Below are 22,110 nucleotides of genomic sequence, written 5' to 3'. Positions count from 1 at the left end.
AAATAAGAAAAACAAGACAATGGTGCTGCCTGGTTTGCTTAATATAAGGGATTTGAAATGATTTATACTTTTTCTTTTGATACTTAAGTATATTTAAAAACCAAATACTTTCAGACTTTTACTCAAGTAGTATTTTACTGGTTGACTTTCCCTTTTAGTTGAGTTATTTTCTATTAAGATATCTTTGACTGACTGACTGGTTGCATTACCGCCTGGTATGGCAGCTGCTCGGTATCCGACCGCAAGGCGCTACAGAGGGTAGTGCGTACGGCCCAGTACATCACTGGGGCCAAGCTTCCTGCCATCCAGGACCTCTATACTAGGCGGTGTCAGAGAAATGCCCTAAAAATTGTCAAAGACTCCAGCCACCCTAGTCAAAGACTGTTCTCTCTGCTACCACACAGCAAGCGGTACCGGAGCGCCAAGTCTAGGTCCAAAAGGCTCCTTAACAGCTTCTACCCCCAACAGTTAATCAGATGGCTACCCGGACTATTTGCATTGATCCCCCCTTTCTTTACACTGCTGCTACTCGCTGTTTATTATTTATGCATAGTCCCTACCCCTACCAACATGTACATATTACCTCAATTGGGTCGACTAACCTGTACCCCCGCACAATGACTCAGTACTGGTATACCCTGTATATAGCCTCGTTAAAAGTTACTTTACTTTTTTAAACTTTAGTTTATTTAGTACATATTTTCTTGACTCTTATTTTTCTTAGAACTGCATTGTTGGTTAAGGGCTTGTAAGTAAGCATTTCACGGGAAGGTCTACACCTGTTGTATTCGGTACATGTGACAAATCAAAACTGATTTGATTTGATTTACTTTTACTCAAGTATGACAATTGGGTACTTTTTCCACCACTATCCTTAACACTATTACATCATCTGTATGTGTATGTGTAACTCTGAAGATGACAAGACAGTAAATGAATTGTGATACATAGGAACAGAGCGAAACGGTAGTGGTGACATTTCAATAGAGTGGGTTATGTAAGTAAGTAATCCTAGGCAGGTGCTGATGATACACACAGCAGCAGAGAGCAGCTCAACAACCAGTCTCAAAGTGATGTTACCCTGTCATTTAGAGCTGAGCAATGCTACAGTAACTTGTCCTTTAGAGCTCAGCAATGCTACAGTAACTTGTCCTTTAGAGCTTTTCATTAAATACAGTAATGGCTCCTTTAAAGCCTTTCATTACATACAGTAACGCTGAGCTCCAGCTATGTACCCCTGTCATTTCCCACATCAAAGACATCAGGCAGAAATGAGAGAGGGAGAGATAAGAAGAGACACACCTCACAGCTTTGTGTCAATCAACAGACCTATCTACTGTTTATCCATTTAGCAGACGCTTTTATCAATCCTGAATGAAAGTAATACGTGCACATTTTACTTATGGATGGCACCAGTGGGAATCGAACCCACAACCCAAGGTGTTGCACGCGCAATGCTCTGCAGACTGATCCACACAGGACCACGTGAGTAAAGACCCAGTAGAACCCAGTAGAAGCTAATACACGAGGCAACACAAAGGCACCAACATGGCAGCCAGGGGGTGTAAACCCTAATGATATCTCAGGTCTTTACTGCTGTTCTGAGACCAGTGAGCTGTGGCTATCAGACCTGCTTTAAATGCAAATGAGCATGGTGTCATTAATGCCTGAGGGATAGAAGATGGCAGGTCTGTGTGTGTGTGTGTGTTTGTGTCTGTGTGTGTGTGTGTGTGTGTGTGTGTGTCTGTGTGTGTGTGTGTGTGTGTGTGTGTGTGTGTGTGTGTGTGTGTGTGTGTGTGTGTGTGTGTGTGTGTGTGTGTCTGTCTGTCTGTCTGTGTGTGTGTCTGTCTGTTTGTCTGTGTGTGTGTGTGTGTGTCTCCAACCCTGTACCCTGTATCTCCCCACATAAGCCTTTGGAGCCCATTCAGCACCAATTAAAGGGAGATGGGACTAATTGGCGGCACAGGGCCACAATTAAGTTTCCCAGCATCCCGTGGACTTGCTACACTGCCTCATCTCAGTGCCCTCTCTTCTCGACCCATATCCCATTCATCCCACCATTCCCCCTAAAACATGGTTGTGAGAGAGCAACTTCCTGCGGTGGGCCATGATTAGAGGGAAGTCAGCAGAATTAGAGGCAGGCGACGCCGGGTCAAGATGAATCACTACTACTCAAACAGGGAGAGGAGCCAACGGATCATCATTAACCCACCACCCCAAAATTCAGAGTAGACTCACTGTACCCTATTCACTCATTCCCACCCCCTTACCGCAGGCTTTATTATGGTGCTATGATGCTTGTATTGTGTCTTTATTGTTCATGTTTAAGTTTAATATTGGTTGTCCACAGTGGAGGAGGATATGGTGATTGTGAATTCTGTTTGATAAGGCAGTAAGGTGAACCAATAACCGTTGTGAAAGTAATTCCTACTAGACAACGAGCAAAATGGATTTTTGAGGGTCGATGCCGATACCGATTTTTGGGAGTCAAGGAGGCCGATGGCTGATACTTTATGCCGATATTCAATATCATTACATTTGAAAATTCCGATGACAGAAATTCCCAGAGACAGCCATGTGTGCATAAATGCATCCATTTAAAAATCTAACAATACATTTGACTTTGTTTTTACCAATCTAACTACATAACAACATAATGGGAATAATGTTAATTGAATGGTAAATGTCTTGATAAACTGGGTAAATGAAGATGGCATAGACCTATTCACAATACAGGTGAATGCATATTCAATAGAAGTGTGTGCATGCGTCGAGTTATTGAGCTTGTTTTGGCTGATCAGTGAAGTCTATGGTGCTACAGATGACAAACAATATGTTTGACTTCAATTTGGGACTTATACTATCCTACTGATCAACAACATTTTCATAGAAGCATCACTCTAGCATGTCACACCTGTATGGAAGGACATCATATAGGCACTGCTGTTAGTTTTAGAATATAAAATTCTATTCACTGCGAATGTGTCCACATAACGTCATGATTTGTGATCACGGATGCTTATGAAACTAGTATTTTTAGTCATTTTCCATGATGGGAATGTATTCTTTTTTTTAGCTGTCAGGACACATCTCTAAACAACTTAGCTGCAAGAACGAAATTTGAACTCAGTTGGCGAGTTCAGCTATCTGTCAAGAAATGGGCAGGTTGTAACTTGATTCTACTGCTACAATTGGATAGAGTGAGGCTGTAACTCCTTTTCACATCTCCTCACATCTCTCTCCATCGCTCATATCACTTGGTGTTTGTTTACTGCTACTATGAGAACTAGGTCAATGGCAATTACATTTGCTACCAAGCCATACATGTGCATGATCTCTAACAAGGAGAGGGGGGTAGGAAAAAGTTGAAACAACAATGCACGCTCTGTATGAAATCTGCCCATAGCTTGAGAAGTGAGAACGGACGCACACGCTCGCTGATCTACAGCTTTCTTGGTCCATAAACATGTAGGAAGATTCTTAGGTAGCTAAACCTATTGCCAACCATTTTAAAACACTTCCTTCATTCCCTATTATGACGATCATCTAATCCGACTATCAACTGTCAATTTACGGATACGATTGGACCTGGTCAGATCAGCACACCAATAAATAGCTAACGTTACACAGGTGGCTCGTTGCCGAAAAAGGTGCATGTTCAAAATGTTAACCAACTAACATTAGCAAGCTATGTTGGCTATTAGCTCCTATCTGATATCTTAGCACCATGTTTATCTAGCCAGTTAGCTAGCATAGTAGCTAATATAGCTAGCTAGTGAACACCACAGATGAAAGGGTTAGTTATCATGATCTTTGCTAACAGGTCACATAGCTTTCTGCTAGCTAGCTAGCTTGCTTATTGCATGCATGTCCGGGCATGTCCACAAGAGCCTTATTATTAGTGAATTAAATAAAGTAATATTTGCAACAGGAGTTTAATTTTGGACACTGTGTCAATTCATAAATTCCTCAATACTGCACCTTTCTGTTTGAGAAAGAACTAGCTTGCTACTGCTGCAGTTTTGCTACTGCTACAATGCATTAGGAAAGTATTCAGACCCCTCGACTTTTCCACATTTTATTACGTTATGGCCTTATTCTAAAATTGATTACATTTCTATTTTTTTTCATCAATCAACAAACAATACCCCATAATGACAAAGCGAAAACAGGTTTTTGGAAATGTTGGCAAATGTATTACAAATAAAAAACGGAAATATCACATTTACATAAGTATTCAGACCATTTACTCAATACTTTGTTGAAGCACATTTGGCAGTGATTACAGCCTAGAGTCTTCTTGGGTATGACGCTACAAGCTTGGTACACCTGTATTTGGGGAGTTTCTCCCATTTCTTCTCTGCAGATCCTCTCAAGTTCTGTCAAGTTGGATGGGGAGCGTCGCTGCACAGCTATTTTCAGGTCTCTCCAGAGATATTCGATCGGGTTCAAGTCCGAGCTCTGGCTGGGCCACTCAAGGACATTCAGAGACTTGTCCCGAAGCCACTCCTGCGTTGTCTTGGCTGTGTGCTTAGGGTTGTTGTCCTGTTGGAAGGTGAACCTTCACCCCAGTCTGAGGTCCTGAGCGCTCTGGAGCAGGTTTTCATCAAGGATCTCTCTGTACTCTGCTCCATTCATCTTTCCCTCAATCCTGACTAGTCTCCCAGTCCCTGCTGCTGAAAAACATCCCCACAGCATAATAATAATAATATAATATGCCATTTAGCAGACGCTTTTATCCAAAGCGACTTACAGTCATGTGTGCATACATTTTTACGTATGGGTGGTCCCGGGGATCGAACCCACTACCCTGGCGTTACAAGCGCCATGCTCTACCAATTGAGCTACAGAGGACCACATGCTGCCACCACCATGCTTTACTGTCGGGATGGTGCAAGGTTTCCTCCAGATGTGACGCTAGGCATTGAGGCCGAAGAGTTCAATCTTGGTTTCATCAGACCAGAGAATCTTGTTACTCATGATCTGAGAGTCCTTTAGGTGCCTTTTGGCAAACTCCAAGCGGGCTGTCATGTGCCTTTTACGGAGGAGTGGCTTACGTCTGGCCACTCTACCATAAAGGCCTGATTGGTGGAGTGCTGCAGAGACGGTTGTCCATTGGGTTCTTGGTCACCTCCCTGACCAAGGCCTTTCTCCCCCGATTGCTCAGTTTGGCCATGTGGGCAGCTCTAGGAATAATCTTGGTGGTTCCAAACTTCTGCCATTTTAGAATGATGGAGGCCACTGTGTTCTTGGGGACCTTCAATGCGGCAGACATTTTTTGGTACCTTTCACCAGATCTGTACCTCGACACAATCCTGTCTTGGAGCTCTACGGACAATTCCATCGACCTCATGGCTTGGTTTTTGCTCTGACATGCACCGTCAACTGTGGGACCTTACATAGACATATGTGTGCCTTTCCAAATCATGTCCAATCAATTGAATTTACCATAGGTGGACTCCAATGAAGTTGTAGAAACATCTCAAGGATGATCCATGGAAACAGGATGCACCTGAGCTCAATTTCGAGTCTCATAGCAAAGGGTTTGAATACTTATGTAAATAAGGTGTTTTTATTTTTAATAAATGTGCAGAAATGTCTAAAAAACTGTTTTTGCTTTGTCATTATGGGGTATTGTGTGTAGATTGATGAGAATGTATTTATTTTTGAATCCATTTTAGAATAAAGCTGTAACGTAATAAAAAAATTATATGAAAAAAGTCAAGGGCTCTGAATACTTTCCGAATGCACCGTAGAGGGTCTATCAGCCAAGCCGATAGAGGAGGGTCGATAGTCGATAGACTAGAAAAGGCCAATATCAGCCCGATATATCGGCTCAGCCAATTATCGGCCGTTCTCTAAGTCCTACACTGGTTTCTTACTGATGAGTGGGTATTACTGTAATTATTAGGGAGTTACACTTCTGAAGAGATGCTCAGGGAGTTATTACTGCATGTCTGTGTGTGGGTGTTACAGGGAGATACAGAGAGAAGAGAGAGACAGAGAGAAGAGAGAGAGAGACAGAGAGAAGAGAGCGAGAGAGACAGAGATAAGAGAGAGAGAGACAGAGACAGAGAGGGAGAGAGGGAGAGAGAGAGAGTCTGTGTACTAGTCTGTGGCGACCTAAATGCCAGAACTGGACAAGAACCTGACACCCTCAGCACACAGGGGGACAAACACCTACCTGGAGGTGACAGCATTCCCTCCCCCATATGCCCCCCTAGGCACAACTACGACAACATAACCAACAAAAATGGGTCACGACTCCTGCAGCTCTGTCGCACACTGGGTATGTACATAGTCAATGGTAGGCTTCGAGGGGACTCCTATGGTAGGTACACCTATAGCTCAACTCTTGGCAGTAGTACTGTAGACTACTTTATCACTGACCTCAACCCAGAGTCTCTCAGAGCGTTCACAGTCAGCCCACTGACACCCCTATCAGACCACAGCAAAATCACAGTCTACTTGAACAGAGCAATACTCAATCATGAGGCATCAAAGCCAAAAGAACTGAATAATATTAAGAAATGCTATAGATGGAAGGAAAGTAGTGTTGAAACCTACCAAAAAACAATTAGGAAACAACAAATTCAATCCATTCTAGACAACTTCCTGGACAAAACGTTCCACTGTAATAGTGAAGGTGTAAACTTGGCAGTAGAAAACCTAAACAGTATATTTGACCTCTCAGCTTCCCTATCAAATCTAAAAATCTCTAACAGAAAACCAAAGAAAAGTAATAACAATGATAAATGGTTTGATGAAGAATGCAAAAACCTAAGAAAGAAATTGAGAAACCTATCCAACCAAAAACATAGAGACCCAGAAAACCTGAGCCTACGCCTTCACTATGGTGAATCACTAAAACAATACAGAAATACACTACGGAAAAGAAGGAACAGCATGTCAGAAATCAGCTCAATGTAATTGAAGAATCCATAGACTCTAAACACTTCTGGGAAAATTGGAAAACACTAAACAAACAACAACACGAAGAGCTATCTATCCAAAACGGAGATGTATGGGTAAACCACTTCTCCAATCTTTTTGGCCCTATAACAGAGAACAAACAGCAAAAAAATATACATGATCAAATGCAAATCTTAGAATCAACTATTAAAGACTACCAGAACCCACTGGATTCTCCAATTACATTTAATGAACTACAGGATAAAATACAAACCCTCCAACCCAAAAAGTCCTGTGGTGTTGATGGTATCCTCAATGAAATGATCAAATATACAGACCACAAATTTCAATTAGCTATACTTAAACTCTTTAACATCATCCTTAGCTCTGGCATCTTCCCCAACATCTGGAACCAAGGACTGATCACCCCAATCCACAAAAGTGGAGACAAATTTGACCCCAATAACTACCGTGGGATATGCGTCAACAGCAACCTTGGGAAAATCCTCTGCATTATCATTAACAGCAGACTAGTTCATTTCCTCAGTGAAAACAATGTACTGAGCAAATGTCAAATTGGCTTTTTACCAAATTACCGTACGACAGACCACGTATTCACCCTGCACACCCTAATTGACAAACAAACAAACCAAAACAAAGGCAAAGTCTTCTCATGCTTTGTTGATTTCAAAAAGGCTTTTGACTCAATTTGGCATGAGGGTCTGCTATACAAATTGATGGAAAGTGGGGTTGGGGGAAAAACATACGACATTATAAAATCCATGTACACAAACAACAAGTGTGCGGTTAAAATTGGCAAAAAACACACACATTTCTTTCCACAGGGCCGTGGGGTGAGACAGGGATGCAGTTTAAGCCCCACCCTCTTCAACATATATATCAACGAATTGGCGAGGGCACTAGAACAGTCTGCAGCACCCGGCCTCACCCTACTAGAATCTGAAGTCAAATGTCTTCTGTTTGCTGACGATCTGGTGCTTCTGTCACCAACCAAGGAGGGCCTACAGCAGCACCTAGATCTTCTGCACAGATTCTGTCAGACCTGGGCCCTGACAGTAAATCTCAGTAAGACAAAAATAATGGTGTTCCAAAAAGGTCCAGTTGCCAGGACCACAAATACAAATTCCATCTAGACACCGTTGCCCTAGAGCACACAAAAAACTATACATACCTCGGCCTAAACATCAGCGCCACAGGTAACTTCCACAAAGCTGTGAACGATCTGAGAGACAAGGCAAGAAGGGCCTTCTATGCCATCAAAAGGAACATAAAATTTGACATACCAATTAGGATCTGGCTAAAAATACTTGAATCAGTTATAGAACCCATTGCCCTTTATGGTTCTGAGGTCTGGGGTCCGCTCACCAACCAAGAATTCACAAAATGGGACAAACACCAAATTGAGACTCTGCATGCAGAATTCTGCAAAAACATCCTCCGTGTACAACGTAAAACACCAAATAATGCATGCAGAGCAGAATTAGGCCAATACCCGCTAATTATCAAAATCCAGAAAAGAGCCGTTAAATTCTATAACCACTTAAAAGGAAGCGATTCCCAAACCTTCCATAACAAAGCCATCACCTACAGAGAGATGAACTTGGAGAAGAGTCCCCTAAGTAAGCTTGTCCAGGGGCTCTGTTCACAAACACAAACAGACCCCACACAGCCCCAGGACAACAACAACAACAACACAACTAGACCCAACCAAATCATGAGAAAACAAAAAGAGAATTACTTGACACATTGGAAAGAACAAACAAAAAAACAGAGCAAACTAGAATGCTATTTGGCCCTAAACAGAGAGTACACAGTGGCAGAATACTTGACCACTGTGACTGACCCAAACTTAAGGAAAGCTTTGACTATGTACAGACTCAGTGAGCATAGCCTTGCTATTGGAGAAAGGCCGCCGTAGGCAGACCTGGCTCTCAAGAGAAGACAGGCTATGTGCACACTGCCCACAAAATGAGGTGGAAACTGAGCTGCACTTCCTAACCTCCTGCCAAATGTATGACCATATTAGAGACACATATTTCCCTCAGATTACAGCGATCCACAAAGAATTCGAAAACAAACCCAATTTTGATAAACTCCCCTTATCTACTGGGTGAAAAACCACAGTGTGCCATCACAGCTGCAAGATTTGTGACCTGTTGCCACAAGAAAAGGGCAACCAGTGAAGAACAAACACCATTGTAAATACAACCCATATTTATGTTTATTTATTTTCCCATTTGTACTTTAACTATTTGCACATTGTTACAACACTGTATATATACATAATATGACATTTGAAATGTCTTTATTCTTTTGAAACTTCTGAGTGTAATGTTTACTGTTAATATTTATTGTTTATTTCACTTTTGTTTACTATCTACTTCACTTGCTTTGGCAATGTTAACACACGTTTCCCATGCCAATAAAGCCCTTAAATTGAAATTGAAATTGAATTGAGAGAGAGAGAGAGAGAGAGAGAGACAGAGACAGAGAGAGACAGAGAGAGACAGAGAAGAGAGTGAGAGACAGAGAGAGAGAGAGAGACAGAGAGAAGAGAGAGAGAGAGACAGAGAGAAGAGAGAAAGACAGAGAGAGAAGAGAGAGAGAGACAGCGAGCGAGAGAGAGAGACAGAGAGAGAGAGAGAAGAGAGTGAGAGACAGAGAGAGAGAGAGAGAGACAGAAAGGAGAGAGAAGAGAGAAGAGAGAGAGAGACAGCGAGCAGAGAGAGAGAGACAGAGAGAAAGAGAGACAGAGAGAGAGAATGAGAGAGACAGAGAGAGACAGAGAGAGAGAGACAGAGAGAAGAGAGAGACAGAGAGAGACAGAAAGAGAGACGGAGAGAAGAGAGAGAGACAGAGATAAGAGAGAGAGAGACAGAGATAAGAGAGAGAGAGACAGAGAGACATAGAGAGAGAGACATACAGAGAAAAGAGAGAGAAGAGAGAGCGAGACAGATAAAGAGAGAGAGACATAAAGAAGAGAGAGAGACAGAGAGCGAGAGAGAGACAGAGAGAGATAGAGAGAAGAGAGAGAGAGAGACAGAGAGAAGAGAGAAAGACAGAGAGAGAAGAGAGAGAGAGACAGCGAGCGAGAGAGAGAGACAGAGAGAGACAGAAGAGAAAGAGAGACAGAGAGACATAGAGAAGTGTGAGAGACAGAGAGAGACAGAGAGAGAGAGACAGAGAGAAGAGAGAGACAGAGAGAGACAGAGAGAGAGACGGAGAGAAGAGAGAGAGACAGAGATAAGAGAGAGAGAGACAGAGATAAGAGAGAGAGACAGAGAGAGACGTAGAGAGAGAGACATACAGAGAAAAAAGAGAGAAGAGAGAGCGAGACAGAGAGAGAGAGAGAGACATAAAGAAGAGAGAGAGACAGAGAGCGAGAGAGAGAGACAGAGAGAGATAGATAGAGAGAAGAGAGAGACAGAGAAGAGAGAGAGAGAGAAGAGTGAGAGACAGAGAGAGACAGAGAAGAGAGAGAGAGAGAGATACAGAGAAAAGAAAGAGAGAGACCGAGAGAGGAGAGAGAGACAGAGAGAGACAGCGAGAAGAGAGAGAGAGAGAGAGAGACAGAGAAGAGAGAGATAGGAGAGAGAGAGAGGAGAGTGAGACAGAGAGAGAAGAGAGAGAGAGAGAAGAGAGGGAGAGAGAGAAGAGAGTGAGACAGAGAGAGAAGAGAGAGACAGAGAGACACACGCCCACAGCAAACAGCTAATCTATTCCTCTATCTAAAATGTAATAAAGCCCACAGAAAAACATGTAAGCGTCCGTCTCAGATGTTTGAGTCCGTTGCATCTATCTGTCTGAGCCACTCCTAATTAACCACCATTAGTAACCTGCTCCCATCGCAGCCCTTTGATCCTGCAGCCTGCATGCTAACCAGGCTAGCGCGGCTAATCAGGCTAGCGCGGCCCAGCCCTTTGGTCAGCCTGCACATCACATCATCAGGGGTAAGAGGTATGCTAACACCCCTCGCTAGGCTATACATCCAAGACTCTGCCGCCGCCCGACACCCACCACAGCCCTTCACCAGAGAACACAGGCAGGCCAGTATGTTTTATTAAACAGGCCTTTGAAGAGCTCTGCAGTCTATCTGCCTGCTCTCCCCTCCCCCATTAATTTAGATCCGTATGAAGCCAGGGGTTTGAGGGTGCACTATTAACCATTTAGAGTGGCCAAAATGTGGGACAGAACTGTGTAGTAGTCAATGTTTTTCTCTCCTGGCTGTTTACGGCTGCAGTTCACTTCAAATCTTCTTGATTAAGGCTTAGAATTTATCTGATGTGTTAAAGTTTTTACTAACAAGTCGTTTTTTGGTGAAATTTGAATGCACGATAAAGTAAGTATACTCTTGCCTGGAATAAATGCATTCAAATGCAGTGGCGGCTCCTGAAAAAATTCTCAGGAGGGGCAATTTTTCTGATGATTTAGGTGACCTACACACATTTTAAAAAAGATATGTCCAGCAACAACATGAAGACAGGGGCAGCATATAAGTCAATACCAGAAGCATTTATTGACTGATCTCAAAAGTGTTGGCTTACCAGGGTTGGTGGAGCCCTCAGTTTCATCTTTGCCTCGAAGCTAACTCAAACACTCCGCAAAACTTCACACACTGGATTAGCCGGCTGAGGATGTGGCGGTTCTTGCTAATGTCGTAGTAAATATATTTGTTATAGTGAATATGGAATATGATATGTTGAGTAAAATGTTGTGCTAAGATCTATTTAGGTCAGGAGCTGGTTATAAGTTCTGTTCCTATCCAATAACAATGGACAAAAGGGTCCTATCTTGTCAGCCTTGTCAGCAGGTGGCCAAGGACAACACCCACGCCATAGGCCTCTCAGTTCTTCCAACTCACGAGTTCTTGCTCTGAGGACACACACACACACAAACACACACACACACACATCATCACTGTTAAACACACACACACACACACACACACACACACACACACATCATCACTGTTAAACACACACACACACACACACACACACAAAAATCCCCTCTCTTAGGCTGAACATTTGAAGACAGAGAACCCGACTCAGAGCCAATGCAACAGTGACAGTAGCCTGGAGGGGACCTCGCCCAACTCATCAGGACCAATCAGAAGATCAGAACTACTAGATTCAACCTACTTCATTTATTGCATAAAATGTCTGCACACAATGTTTCGGGGCTCTCTTCAGATAATAATAATAATAATAATAATAATATGCCATTTAGCAGACGCTTTTATCCAAAGCGACTTACAGTCATGCGTGCATACATTTTTGTGTATGGATGGTCCCGGGGATCGAACCCACTACCTTGGCGTTACAAGCACCATGCTCTACCAGCTGAGCTACAGAAAGTGGATACTCATGGATGCGCACGCAATTGTAAAATGTCAACACAATTGGAGACACCACGTCATTTTTGGAGACATGTTATTGACAGTAAACTATTGTAGATGCGACTGCTAACTAAATAAAACATTTTAGCTGGCTAGCTAATCATCTTAGCTAAATGTGGGGCAAACAATTCAGTTATTTACCGTTAATTTGAGGGATTGGGGTGAAAGAAATCGAGTTACATAGTGATACTTTACGATATACTGTATTGACAATATCGCAATATTTTAGCGCTAGTTGGCTGTACCTGCACCAAAACACCATTATTGTTCCTTCATAGTTTGTTCTCAATCTTTTCATATTGGGAGCCAATTTGTTTTCAGCACTTTTATTTCCATGACTGATCAAAACTCGTTCTCATGGCTTTCTGATCCCTCTGCAACAGACATATGGTGCGCAATAAAATCACAGTATTGAATCGCAATACGTATAGAATCATGAGACTCGCAATGCTGATGCATATATCTTATCGTGAGGTTCCTGGCAATTCCCAGCCCAAGTTCATTTGCCACAACAAATCTCTTCGCTAGCAAACGCGATGTCTTCTCCAAAACGGCAATGTGTCTCCAGCAATGTTTACTTTTTGACGTTCTATGGCATCTCCACTTTCCAAGCATATATGACCACATGTAATATTTTGGTAAGTGATGCAAATAGTGAACTATGTAGGGCCAGGATGTAAAATATATGTAGCTGCAGCAATTTCTCTTATCTGATATGGTAAGTAATGGGGCTTAATTTATAGCTCCCCTAAGAGTTTGACGAACGGGTCCGTGAACGCGATTCCAGATATCTTTACCTCTGAATAAACTGCCTTTATTATACCATATCCACCCTGTCCAAAGTCTCTACTTGGTCTCAGTTCTCCAGTAAACTTGTGATTATCAACACTAACCTCATCGTTGTGGCGGCGGACAGCTAGCCTGTATCCCTCATCCAGTTGAGTGAGTGGCAATGTCTTTTTTCGTTCGTACCAATTTTTGGAAAATCCTCGGGTGTAGGACTTTCCGCCTTTAGTAGAAACCTGTTGAATTATTAAATTTGGTCTGGGAGGTCCTAATTGTTTCGTTGCCAATTTATCTTCATTTGTTCGCCGACAAAAAGGAACTTCTTTCAAACAATCCGCTCTTTTCTCAGTTACGTTCATGGTTACGTAACGATGACGTAAAGCGCCGTAAGTGCAAGCCCACAGACACCCATTGAGATTGTATTGAAGGCTCTGAAATTTGAAAAAAATAGATTTTACATGGGAGTCTATGACAGACTTCTGGGCGATTTTCAACCTGACTGAAATCGCCCCAAAAGGGGGGGGAGCCATTTGAAGCACGACTTTAGCCTGATTCGACATTTAGTGGCAGTGTGGCATTGTGGCAGATCAGACGTATAGATTACAACACTGATAACTACTGTTGCCGTGATATAATTGATTAGAAAAAAAATCCCTTCCTTTTCCCGTTTGGCAGTGCGTCGCCCATATCGCCCTATTGAACAGGCCGCCCCTGTTCAAATGAGATGTGAGTGAGGCCATTAGCATGTGTGTGAACGTGAATGTGTGTTTGTTCACATATCAGTTACACAGTGTTAGTGTTAGAAAGATGTTCGACAGACACCTTGGTGAGGGGGAGGTTGCGTCACTAATCCCTTCCCAGGGGTGAACACAGTGTGTGTGTGTGTGTTATGGTTAGCGTTAAGGTTAGGGTTAGGTTTAGGGTTAGGGGTTAGGAAAAATTTGATTTTGAATGGGACTGAATTGTGTGTCCCCACAAGGTTAGTTGTACAAGACTGTGTGTGTGTGTGGGTGTGTGTGTGTGTGTGTGTGTGGGTGTGTGTGTGTGCGTGTGTGCTTCCCAAAGTCAGTGATCCTCTTTGTGTCAGAGACAGTGTCTCTGACCCTGATTACTTCAGCTCCATTACCCCTTACCAGGAAGAGAAAGGGCACATGAAGGGTGAGGGATTACTTAGTCATGGGAGAAACACTCCTATGCCCCCTCTACAGGTGTGTGCTTTCAGCAGACTGACAGGGAGCTAACCTCCCTCCTCCACTATAACACAGACACACATACACAGGCCAAAGAGATAGAAACAGGAGAGGAGCAGAGTGTGCAGTCCACTGATATCCCGTAACAGCCAATTCAACTCTTTCTTTAGAGTACCTCCCCCCGACTCTCTCCTCCTCTCCCCTCTCACCTCCACCCTCTACTCTCCTCTCCCTTCATCTACACCCTCCTCTCCTTCTTTCCCTCCACTCCTCTCCTCTCTCCTGACATAGAATGTGAGATGAACTAATGTGATCCACAGCCTCACCAGTGTTCTGCTGGGAATTCTACTGCTAGCATCTGATCGATTGGTGCCTCAGGCTAGATTCTTATTTTTGTTTTAACCCTCTCTTTCTCTACTCTAATTACACACGCACACACACACACATTCAACACACTAGAGATGAGCTTGAGGGGGGCTGGGCTGGGGTTCACTATGGAAGTAATTAAAAAAGCTACAATCCTCTGTGATGATCCTCCTCTCTAACTTATAAAAGTCCCTTAGTAATGAACAACACACCACCAACTGTTACCAGATCCACCCAGAGAAGAGAGCAGTCTGAACCCCTTCTGATCTAACATGCCCCAGTCTCTCTCTCTCTCTCTCTCTCTCTCTCTCTCTCTCTCTCTCTCTCTCTCTCTCTCTCTCTCTCTCTCTCTCTCTCTCTCTCTCTCTCTCTCTCTCTCTCTCTCTCTCTCTCTCTCTCTCTCTCTCTCTCTCTCTCTCTCTCTCTCTCTCTCTCTCTCTCTCTCTCTCTCTCTCTCTCTCTCTCTCTCTCTCTCTCTCTCTCTCTCTCTCTCTCTCTCTCTCTCTCTCTCTCTCTCTCTCTCTCATATATATATATATATTTTCAATATAAGGGCTTTACTGGCATTGGAAATGTATGTTAACATAGCCAAAGCAGGTGAAGTAGATAGTAGAGAGAGAGAAAAAATAGCACCCAGCAGCTACAGGTGTAGGATCTTAATTTGACCATTATTGTCGTAGTAAAATAATCTGCAGCTACAGGATTTTAATGTTTAGTCCATAATGTTCCTTGATCAGTGGTTAGGCTATTAGCTGGACAAAAGTGGGCTACATGAAAAGTGCAATACTGTTAATTTAACCGTGTTAGTTTAGGAAAATTCTCAGCAACAAAAGAGTGATCATATTAGGATCCTACATCTGTATAATAAGTCAAGCTCCAGTGACTTCCCTAACTTCAAATGGAAATGTGCCTTTCACTACACTCCCTGTCATTTTCACTGCTGCTGTCTTGGCAGGGACTGAGGAACATGAGAGCCAGCCGCCTGCCTGCCTGCCCTCTCCCCCAGAGAATTACAGGAGGCAGAGGGACAGTGAAGCAACACAGGCACGTTTAGATCTGTTGTCACTGCCGTTCGTCCTCTGGGCCATATTGGGACAATGACAGACATGTGTGTGCCTCTAGCTAAATGTGATAATGCAGTGACCTTAACAGGTGACGTCATCGTAACTAATCTCACCTCAGAACCTAATGACCCAGCGAGGTGTGTGTGTGTGTGTGTGTGAGTCATTACCCTTTAAACATGTCATGATGGGTAGACCATCATAATTACCACTATAAAGACATTCTATCATTCAAGATCTATCAACTCATAAACATCAGCCATCCCATTTATGTGTGATTAGGGGACTGCAGGGGGATTTACAGCTGAGATAACAGCAGGGCCGTGGCCCTGGGGTTGCCGGGAGGAGGCTGGGAGGCATGCCCTTGCCCACTACCCACTGTGCCCACACCACACCAGCCAATGACAGCATGTACAGCGGCACACACTCTCTAGGAAGAAGCCGAAGGTAACCTGCCTAAATGACTACAGACCCGTAGCACATGAAATGCTTTGAAAGGCTGGTCATGGCTCACATCAACACCATTATCCCAGAAACCCTAGACCCACTCCAATTTGCCTACCGCCCCAACAAATCCACAGATGATGCATTCTCTATTGCGCTCCACACTGCCCTTTCCCACCTGGACGAAAGGAACAACTACGTGAGAATGCTATTCATTGACTACAGCTCAGCGTTCAACACCATAGTGCCCTCAATGCTCATCACTAAGCTACGGACCCTGGGACTAAACACCTCCCTCTGCAACTGGATCCTGGACTTCCTGATGGGCCACCCCAGGTCGTAAGGGTAGGTAACAACACATCTGCCACGATGATCCTCAACACGGGGGCCACTCAGGGGTGCGTGCTAAATCCCCTCCTGTACTCCCTGTTCACCCATGACTGCATGGCCAGGCACGACTCCAACACCATCATTAAGTTTGCCGACGACACAACAGTGGTAGGCCTGATCACCTTTCAACAATGAGACAGCCTATAGGGAGGAGGTCAGAGACCTGGCCGTGTGGTGCCAGGATAGCAACCTCTCCCTCAACGTGATCAAGACAAAGGATATGATTGTGGACTACAGGAAAATGAAGACCGAGCATGTCCCCATTCTCATAAAGTGGAGCAGGTTGAGAGCTTCAAGTTCCTTGGTGTCCACATCACCAACAAACTATCATGGTCCAGAGAAAGCCTATTCCCCTTCAGGAGACTGAAAATATTTGGCATGGGTCCTCAGATCCTCAAAAAGTTCTACAGCTGCACCATCGAGAGCATCCTGACGGGTTGCATCACTGCCTGGTATGGCAACTGCTCGGTATCCGACCACAAGGCACTACAGAGGGTAGTGCGTCGGCCCAGTACATCACTGGGGCCAAGCTTCCTGCCATCCAGGACCTCTATACCAGGCAGTGTCAGAGGAAGGCCCTAAAAATTGTCAAAGACTCCAGACACCCTAGTCATAGACTGTTCTCTCTGCTACCGCATGGCAAGCGGTACCGGAGCGCCAAGTCTAGGTCCAAAAGGCTTCTTAACAGCTTCTACCAGCAAGCCATAAGACTCCTGAACAGCTAATCAAATGGCTACCCGGACTATTTGCATCCCCCCCCGATTAACCTGTGCCCCTGCACATTGACTCTGTACTGGTACCCCCTGTATAAAGCCTCCCTACTGTTATTATTTAACTCTTTAATTATTATTATTTGTAAAAAAAAATTTACTTATCTATTTTTTACTTAACACTTATTTTTCTTAAAACTGTATTGCAGGTTAAGGGCTTGTAAGTAAGCATTTCACTGTTGTATTCGGTGCATGTGACAAATAAAATTTTATTTTATTCAAAAGAGCAGAGAATCAGGAATTATGAAGAGAACATGGGTTCAACTGAGGAAGGAAAAGGAGGTTACAGATACCACTTGTGAAGCTAACTAGATTAAAGACCGTGTGATAAATTCCTAGGTTAATAGAGAAGGAGTAATAAGGGGGAAAAGACAGGACAGGAAAGTGAAACAGAATCTTAATAGTGTTTCATCGCTAGGATCCCGCCCTGGAATGCACAGCGTGAATGACTCTGCCAGTTGTATCCGATCAGTGACCTGTTTTTAATGTTACACAAGGCTATCGCTTACGCTGCTGAGAGCCAGGATTAAGGCTCCCTGTGTGAGTGTGTATAGGGAGGCTGGGGGGAGAGGGGGGAGGGGGAGAGGGGAGTAGGAAGAATGTGGGATTGATATCTTTACCTTTGTCTCAGTTTACCAAACAGAGTGGGCTAACATTATTGTGGTGATACAACTGTAGCACTTTTGAAAAAACAGGTATCACTTACCAATCAAAAAATGTAGCCACAATTAAAATTACTGCCACTTTTATTGAAGCAAACATTAAAAGTCCTACCTCAGGGTTTAGACAGCTGAAATTCAACATTACTACTGCCCCAAATGAACCGTCTAGAAGTCTAGCTCCTTTGGTTGGTGTGTTGGGTTGTTGCTATGACAGACACTAGTGTGTGCTGTGTGTTTACAGGTGTTAAAATGGCTTCTCCTGTAATTTGACACATACTGTACGTCTCTCATTCATGTTAACTAAGCGTAACAACAAAATCCATGGTCATCACATTATTATCATGGCCTTAGCCCTTCAGCAGAATGTTGATGGGATGCCTGTCTGCATGTGAGACATCCAGGTGACAGATCTGCTGATGCTGCAATCAAACCAAGCTGCCTTAGCTAGTTCTCAGTAGGGGGGACGTAGGGTGCCAGTAGAGGTGCTGGCATAATCCCCATCACTCATCAGGAAAGGACCCAGAGGAGGCCCTCAGGCCTGGAGCACCAGCCCCAGCTCCTCACTCTGTCAGCTGGGAAAGCCATCCCTGGAGCTCCCCTGGTGATGGAGGCCAGGTTGGGAGTGAAGCAGCCCAGGACAGTGCTCCTCTGGGAGGCTGGGGCCCATCCTGTTCTAGGGCCCCAGTCTGGAGCTAAAACAATGGCAGCAGTATTTCCCCCTCTGGCTCCAGGCTTTTTCCACACAGGGCCGATACAGATGGAAGATAGCAGGCAGCATGACAACATGGAGGTGAGGGTGAGGGGTGTGATAGGGCTCGTGGTAAGTCAGGGGGAGGAGGAGGAGGGAAGATGCCAAGCTAACATTAGGCTCATTTATCAATAACAGCTCAATTAAATCAACCTTTCAATTATTTCAAGTGGTTTTCCTTCTAATTGCAATTTTCTCAAGTGCATCACTAAATGTGAGGAAAGACCGTGAACATGCAAGCTAGGTGTTTCCCAAAGGGGTAGGCCTATAACGCTATCTCCAATTGTGAGGTTCAATAAGTGTGTCAGCCATACAATGGTGCTGAAAATAAGAAAACAATGAACTTTCAGCTGAGGCCCAAGTGACTCAATTCAGGATGAGTTGTAGCTCTCCTGTACCCCATGTCAAGCTGCCTCAGCACACACCATTAGACACTCATAAAACCTGTCAAAGTCCACAAAGGGCCACGAGGGTCACGTCATCTGATTCCTGGAGGATAAATACAGTTCATCTTCTTTATTAGCTATGTCCATTCCTTGAAACAAGGGGGACATGTTTAAGGGACGGACTGATGAGAGCCTTGTTAGAGGAAGCATGATGGGTTTGTGCGGACTACAGGCAGATGGGAGGGATGTTCAGACAACAGGGTGTGGAGACAGAAGAGCTGTCACTCTCTCCAACCGTCTCCTGACTGTCTGACAACAAGCTCCCAAACGTTGCATTTACATGTGTATTCATAACAACCCTGATTGGAGCCAGTGGAAGGATGAGAAAACAGCCCTGAACCCAGGGGACAAAAGTAATGCAGGGTATAGGAGCCATGCATGTCATTCACTCAGCAGAGACAGGTGCAGAGGAGCAGAGGAGCTATAATTAAAACAGAACCCCAGTACTAGTCAGACCTAACTCCTCTATGACTGAACAGAACCCCAGTACTACAGTCAGACCTAACTCCTCTATGACTGAACAGAACCCCAGTACTACAGTCAGACCTAACTCCTCTATGACTGAACAGAACCCCAGTACTACAGTCAGACCTAACTCCTCTATGACTGAACAGAACCCCAGTACTACAGTCAGACCTAACTCCTCTATGACTGAACAGAACCCCAGTACTACAGTCAGATCTAACTCCTCTATGACTGAACAGAACCCCAGTACTACAGTCAGACCTAACTCCTCTATGACTGAACAGAACCCCAGTACTACAGTCAGACCTAACTCCTCTATGACTGAACAGAACCCCAGTACTACAGAGTCAAGGCTGGGATTCAGGAAACACAGGACGAGAGAATAAAAGCAATTACCACTTATTTTTGTTTTGTGGCACTGCCGATTTGTAATGAGGTGTGGCCAGTGTGATATCAATGATACATCAAAGCAGTGCCGCCAGAGAAGCAGGAAAGGTTCAACGGGGTAATTGAATATGTTGGAACATTTATTTCCCAACAGGGGAAGGAAACGGGTAATGCTCTCTCCACTGAAGTCTGCTATCATGTACTGGTAGATAGAGAAAGAATATTCCCAAAAGGAAAATTCATAGGACCGTTTTAACAAATGGACAAAAAATAAACATATCTTTCAGGGATTAGCAAATTACACCCGGTAGTTTCTAGCAATATGGCATGTGAGCTCATACTGTCATTTAGCAGACGCTCTTATCCAGAGCGACTTAATGAGCAATTAGGGTTAAGTGCCTTGCTCAAGGGCACATCGACAGAATTTTCACCTAGTCAGGGGATTCGAACCAGCAACCTCTTGGCTACTGGCCCAACGTTCTTAACCGCCAGATAATGCTGTGGAGTACAGTAGCTGGTTCAGATTATCCTATATCGCTATCTGATGTGACCTGGCCAGTGTACACTACAGGACTATCTATGATACCTTGATAGAGGGGCAGTAGTTGTGCTCTCTCTCCCCAAGGTCACACACTCCTCCCTCACTGCAGTATTTCTGTTCATGTGGCACGCTGTGAGGGGACAGGAGGAGGAGAGGAGGGAGGGGGGAGGGGGACAGGCATGACCAGTACGCTCAGCTGGCACAGCCCGCCACAGAGAGTATGGCACTTGGGCAGAGAGCCAAGTACAAGAGAAAGCTCTGAAGGGCTGCCAGTGAGTCAGGGAGGCAGGACACAGCCAGAAAACACCTCATGCTTTTGTAAATGTTATTTAGGAGATGGCAGAGACAGATATGCTCAACTGTTTAGAGCCGTGTTACGTTTCAGTATTTGTCTGCTGTGCTGATGACCTTAACAGCTCATAGCTATTCTAAATGTTCAGCCAAACACATTCTGAAACAAATCTCTGGACAGCTGGGTGTTGAGGGGGACTTTCAGCTACAGCGTTTGGTCAAGGGTTCAACGGTAATGTCTGAGTGAAGAATCTCAACACATCTTCATCGATGCCAAGAAGTTTAGGTGTAATAACTTGGCACAATAGCATCACAGTGTGATAGTGTGAGGGTGTGCGTGTGTGTGGGCGATGTGTGTGTGCGTATGTGCATGCATGCATAGAGGGATGGAGATGTGGGTCTTATTGATGGTAACTGAATGTGACTCAGTCTCTGAGGAAACACAACTCCTGTCTCAAAGCACCAGTCTGGATCTGGGGAGTGGGACATGGCCAGAGTGGAATAAGGTCAAATAGAAAAACGCCCCAAAACCCAAAAGAACCTGGTCTGGAAAAATTAAACCAGGACGTACGTCTTGCCTTGAGATACACAGTAAATATGTTGTCCAAATTAATGACGGGGAAAAGTCTGCCAAGAGGCCTTTTCTAGACATCCGCAGCAGTGAGAGTGTGCCTAGTCTGGCATTAAAAAGTCATTTCCTGCTCCTGACGACTGACTGTTCCTGAGCCAGACTACTCTATAACACCCACTATACCATCGGAACACATACAAACTGTCCTGTCCTGTCCAGGTATCCAGTGTGCAGCCAACAGGCCAGAAATGGAAAATGACATATCATGTACATACTGTACAACTGGTTCTGACATCCCATCTTTCACTGTTCTATTTGCTGAAACAGACGCACAGTCAGACAGACATCTGCCCCATGACTTTACAGAAGCCCCTTTTCTTCCAGAAATGGAGGGAGCGCAGAGTGTGTGGGGGGGGTCTGCACAAGCAAGAACACAGCAATGTCAATTAACAGAGATTAATTATTGTAAAAGGCTTACCCCTGGGAAAACTCTTCATAAATGTCAATACGTCCCAGGGGGCATGTCCTCTCTGTCCACTGATATTTAACTGTTATTTACTCTGGCCTGACCCCCTTCTAACATGCTCTACATACACACACAATCACTACTGAGGCTACTGTTCAGCAGTGGCACACTCATGACAGAAGACAGTCTGGCTAT

The 22,110-nt window shown here is 44.2% G+C and overlaps 1 protein-coding gene across 3 annotated transcripts in view; it reads right to left on the bottom strand.

Moving 5' to 3' along the window:
• robo1 (roundabout, axon guidance receptor, homolog 1 (Drosophila)) overlaps positions 1 to 22,110 on the bottom strand; it is a 400,382-nt gene that overhangs the window by 228,823 nt on the left and 149,449 nt on the right. The gene's annotated exons all lie outside the window — the stretch shown is intronic.

The sequence above is a fragment of the Coregonus clupeaformis genome, chromosome 5 (assembly GCF_020615455.1).
Source record: "Coregonus clupeaformis isolate EN_2021a chromosome 5, ASM2061545v1, whole genome shotgun sequence".
NCBI lineage: Eukaryota > Metazoa > Chordata > Actinopteri > Salmoniformes > Salmonidae > Coregonus > Coregonus clupeaformis.
This window is presented reverse-complemented; position numbering and strand designations above follow the sequence as displayed.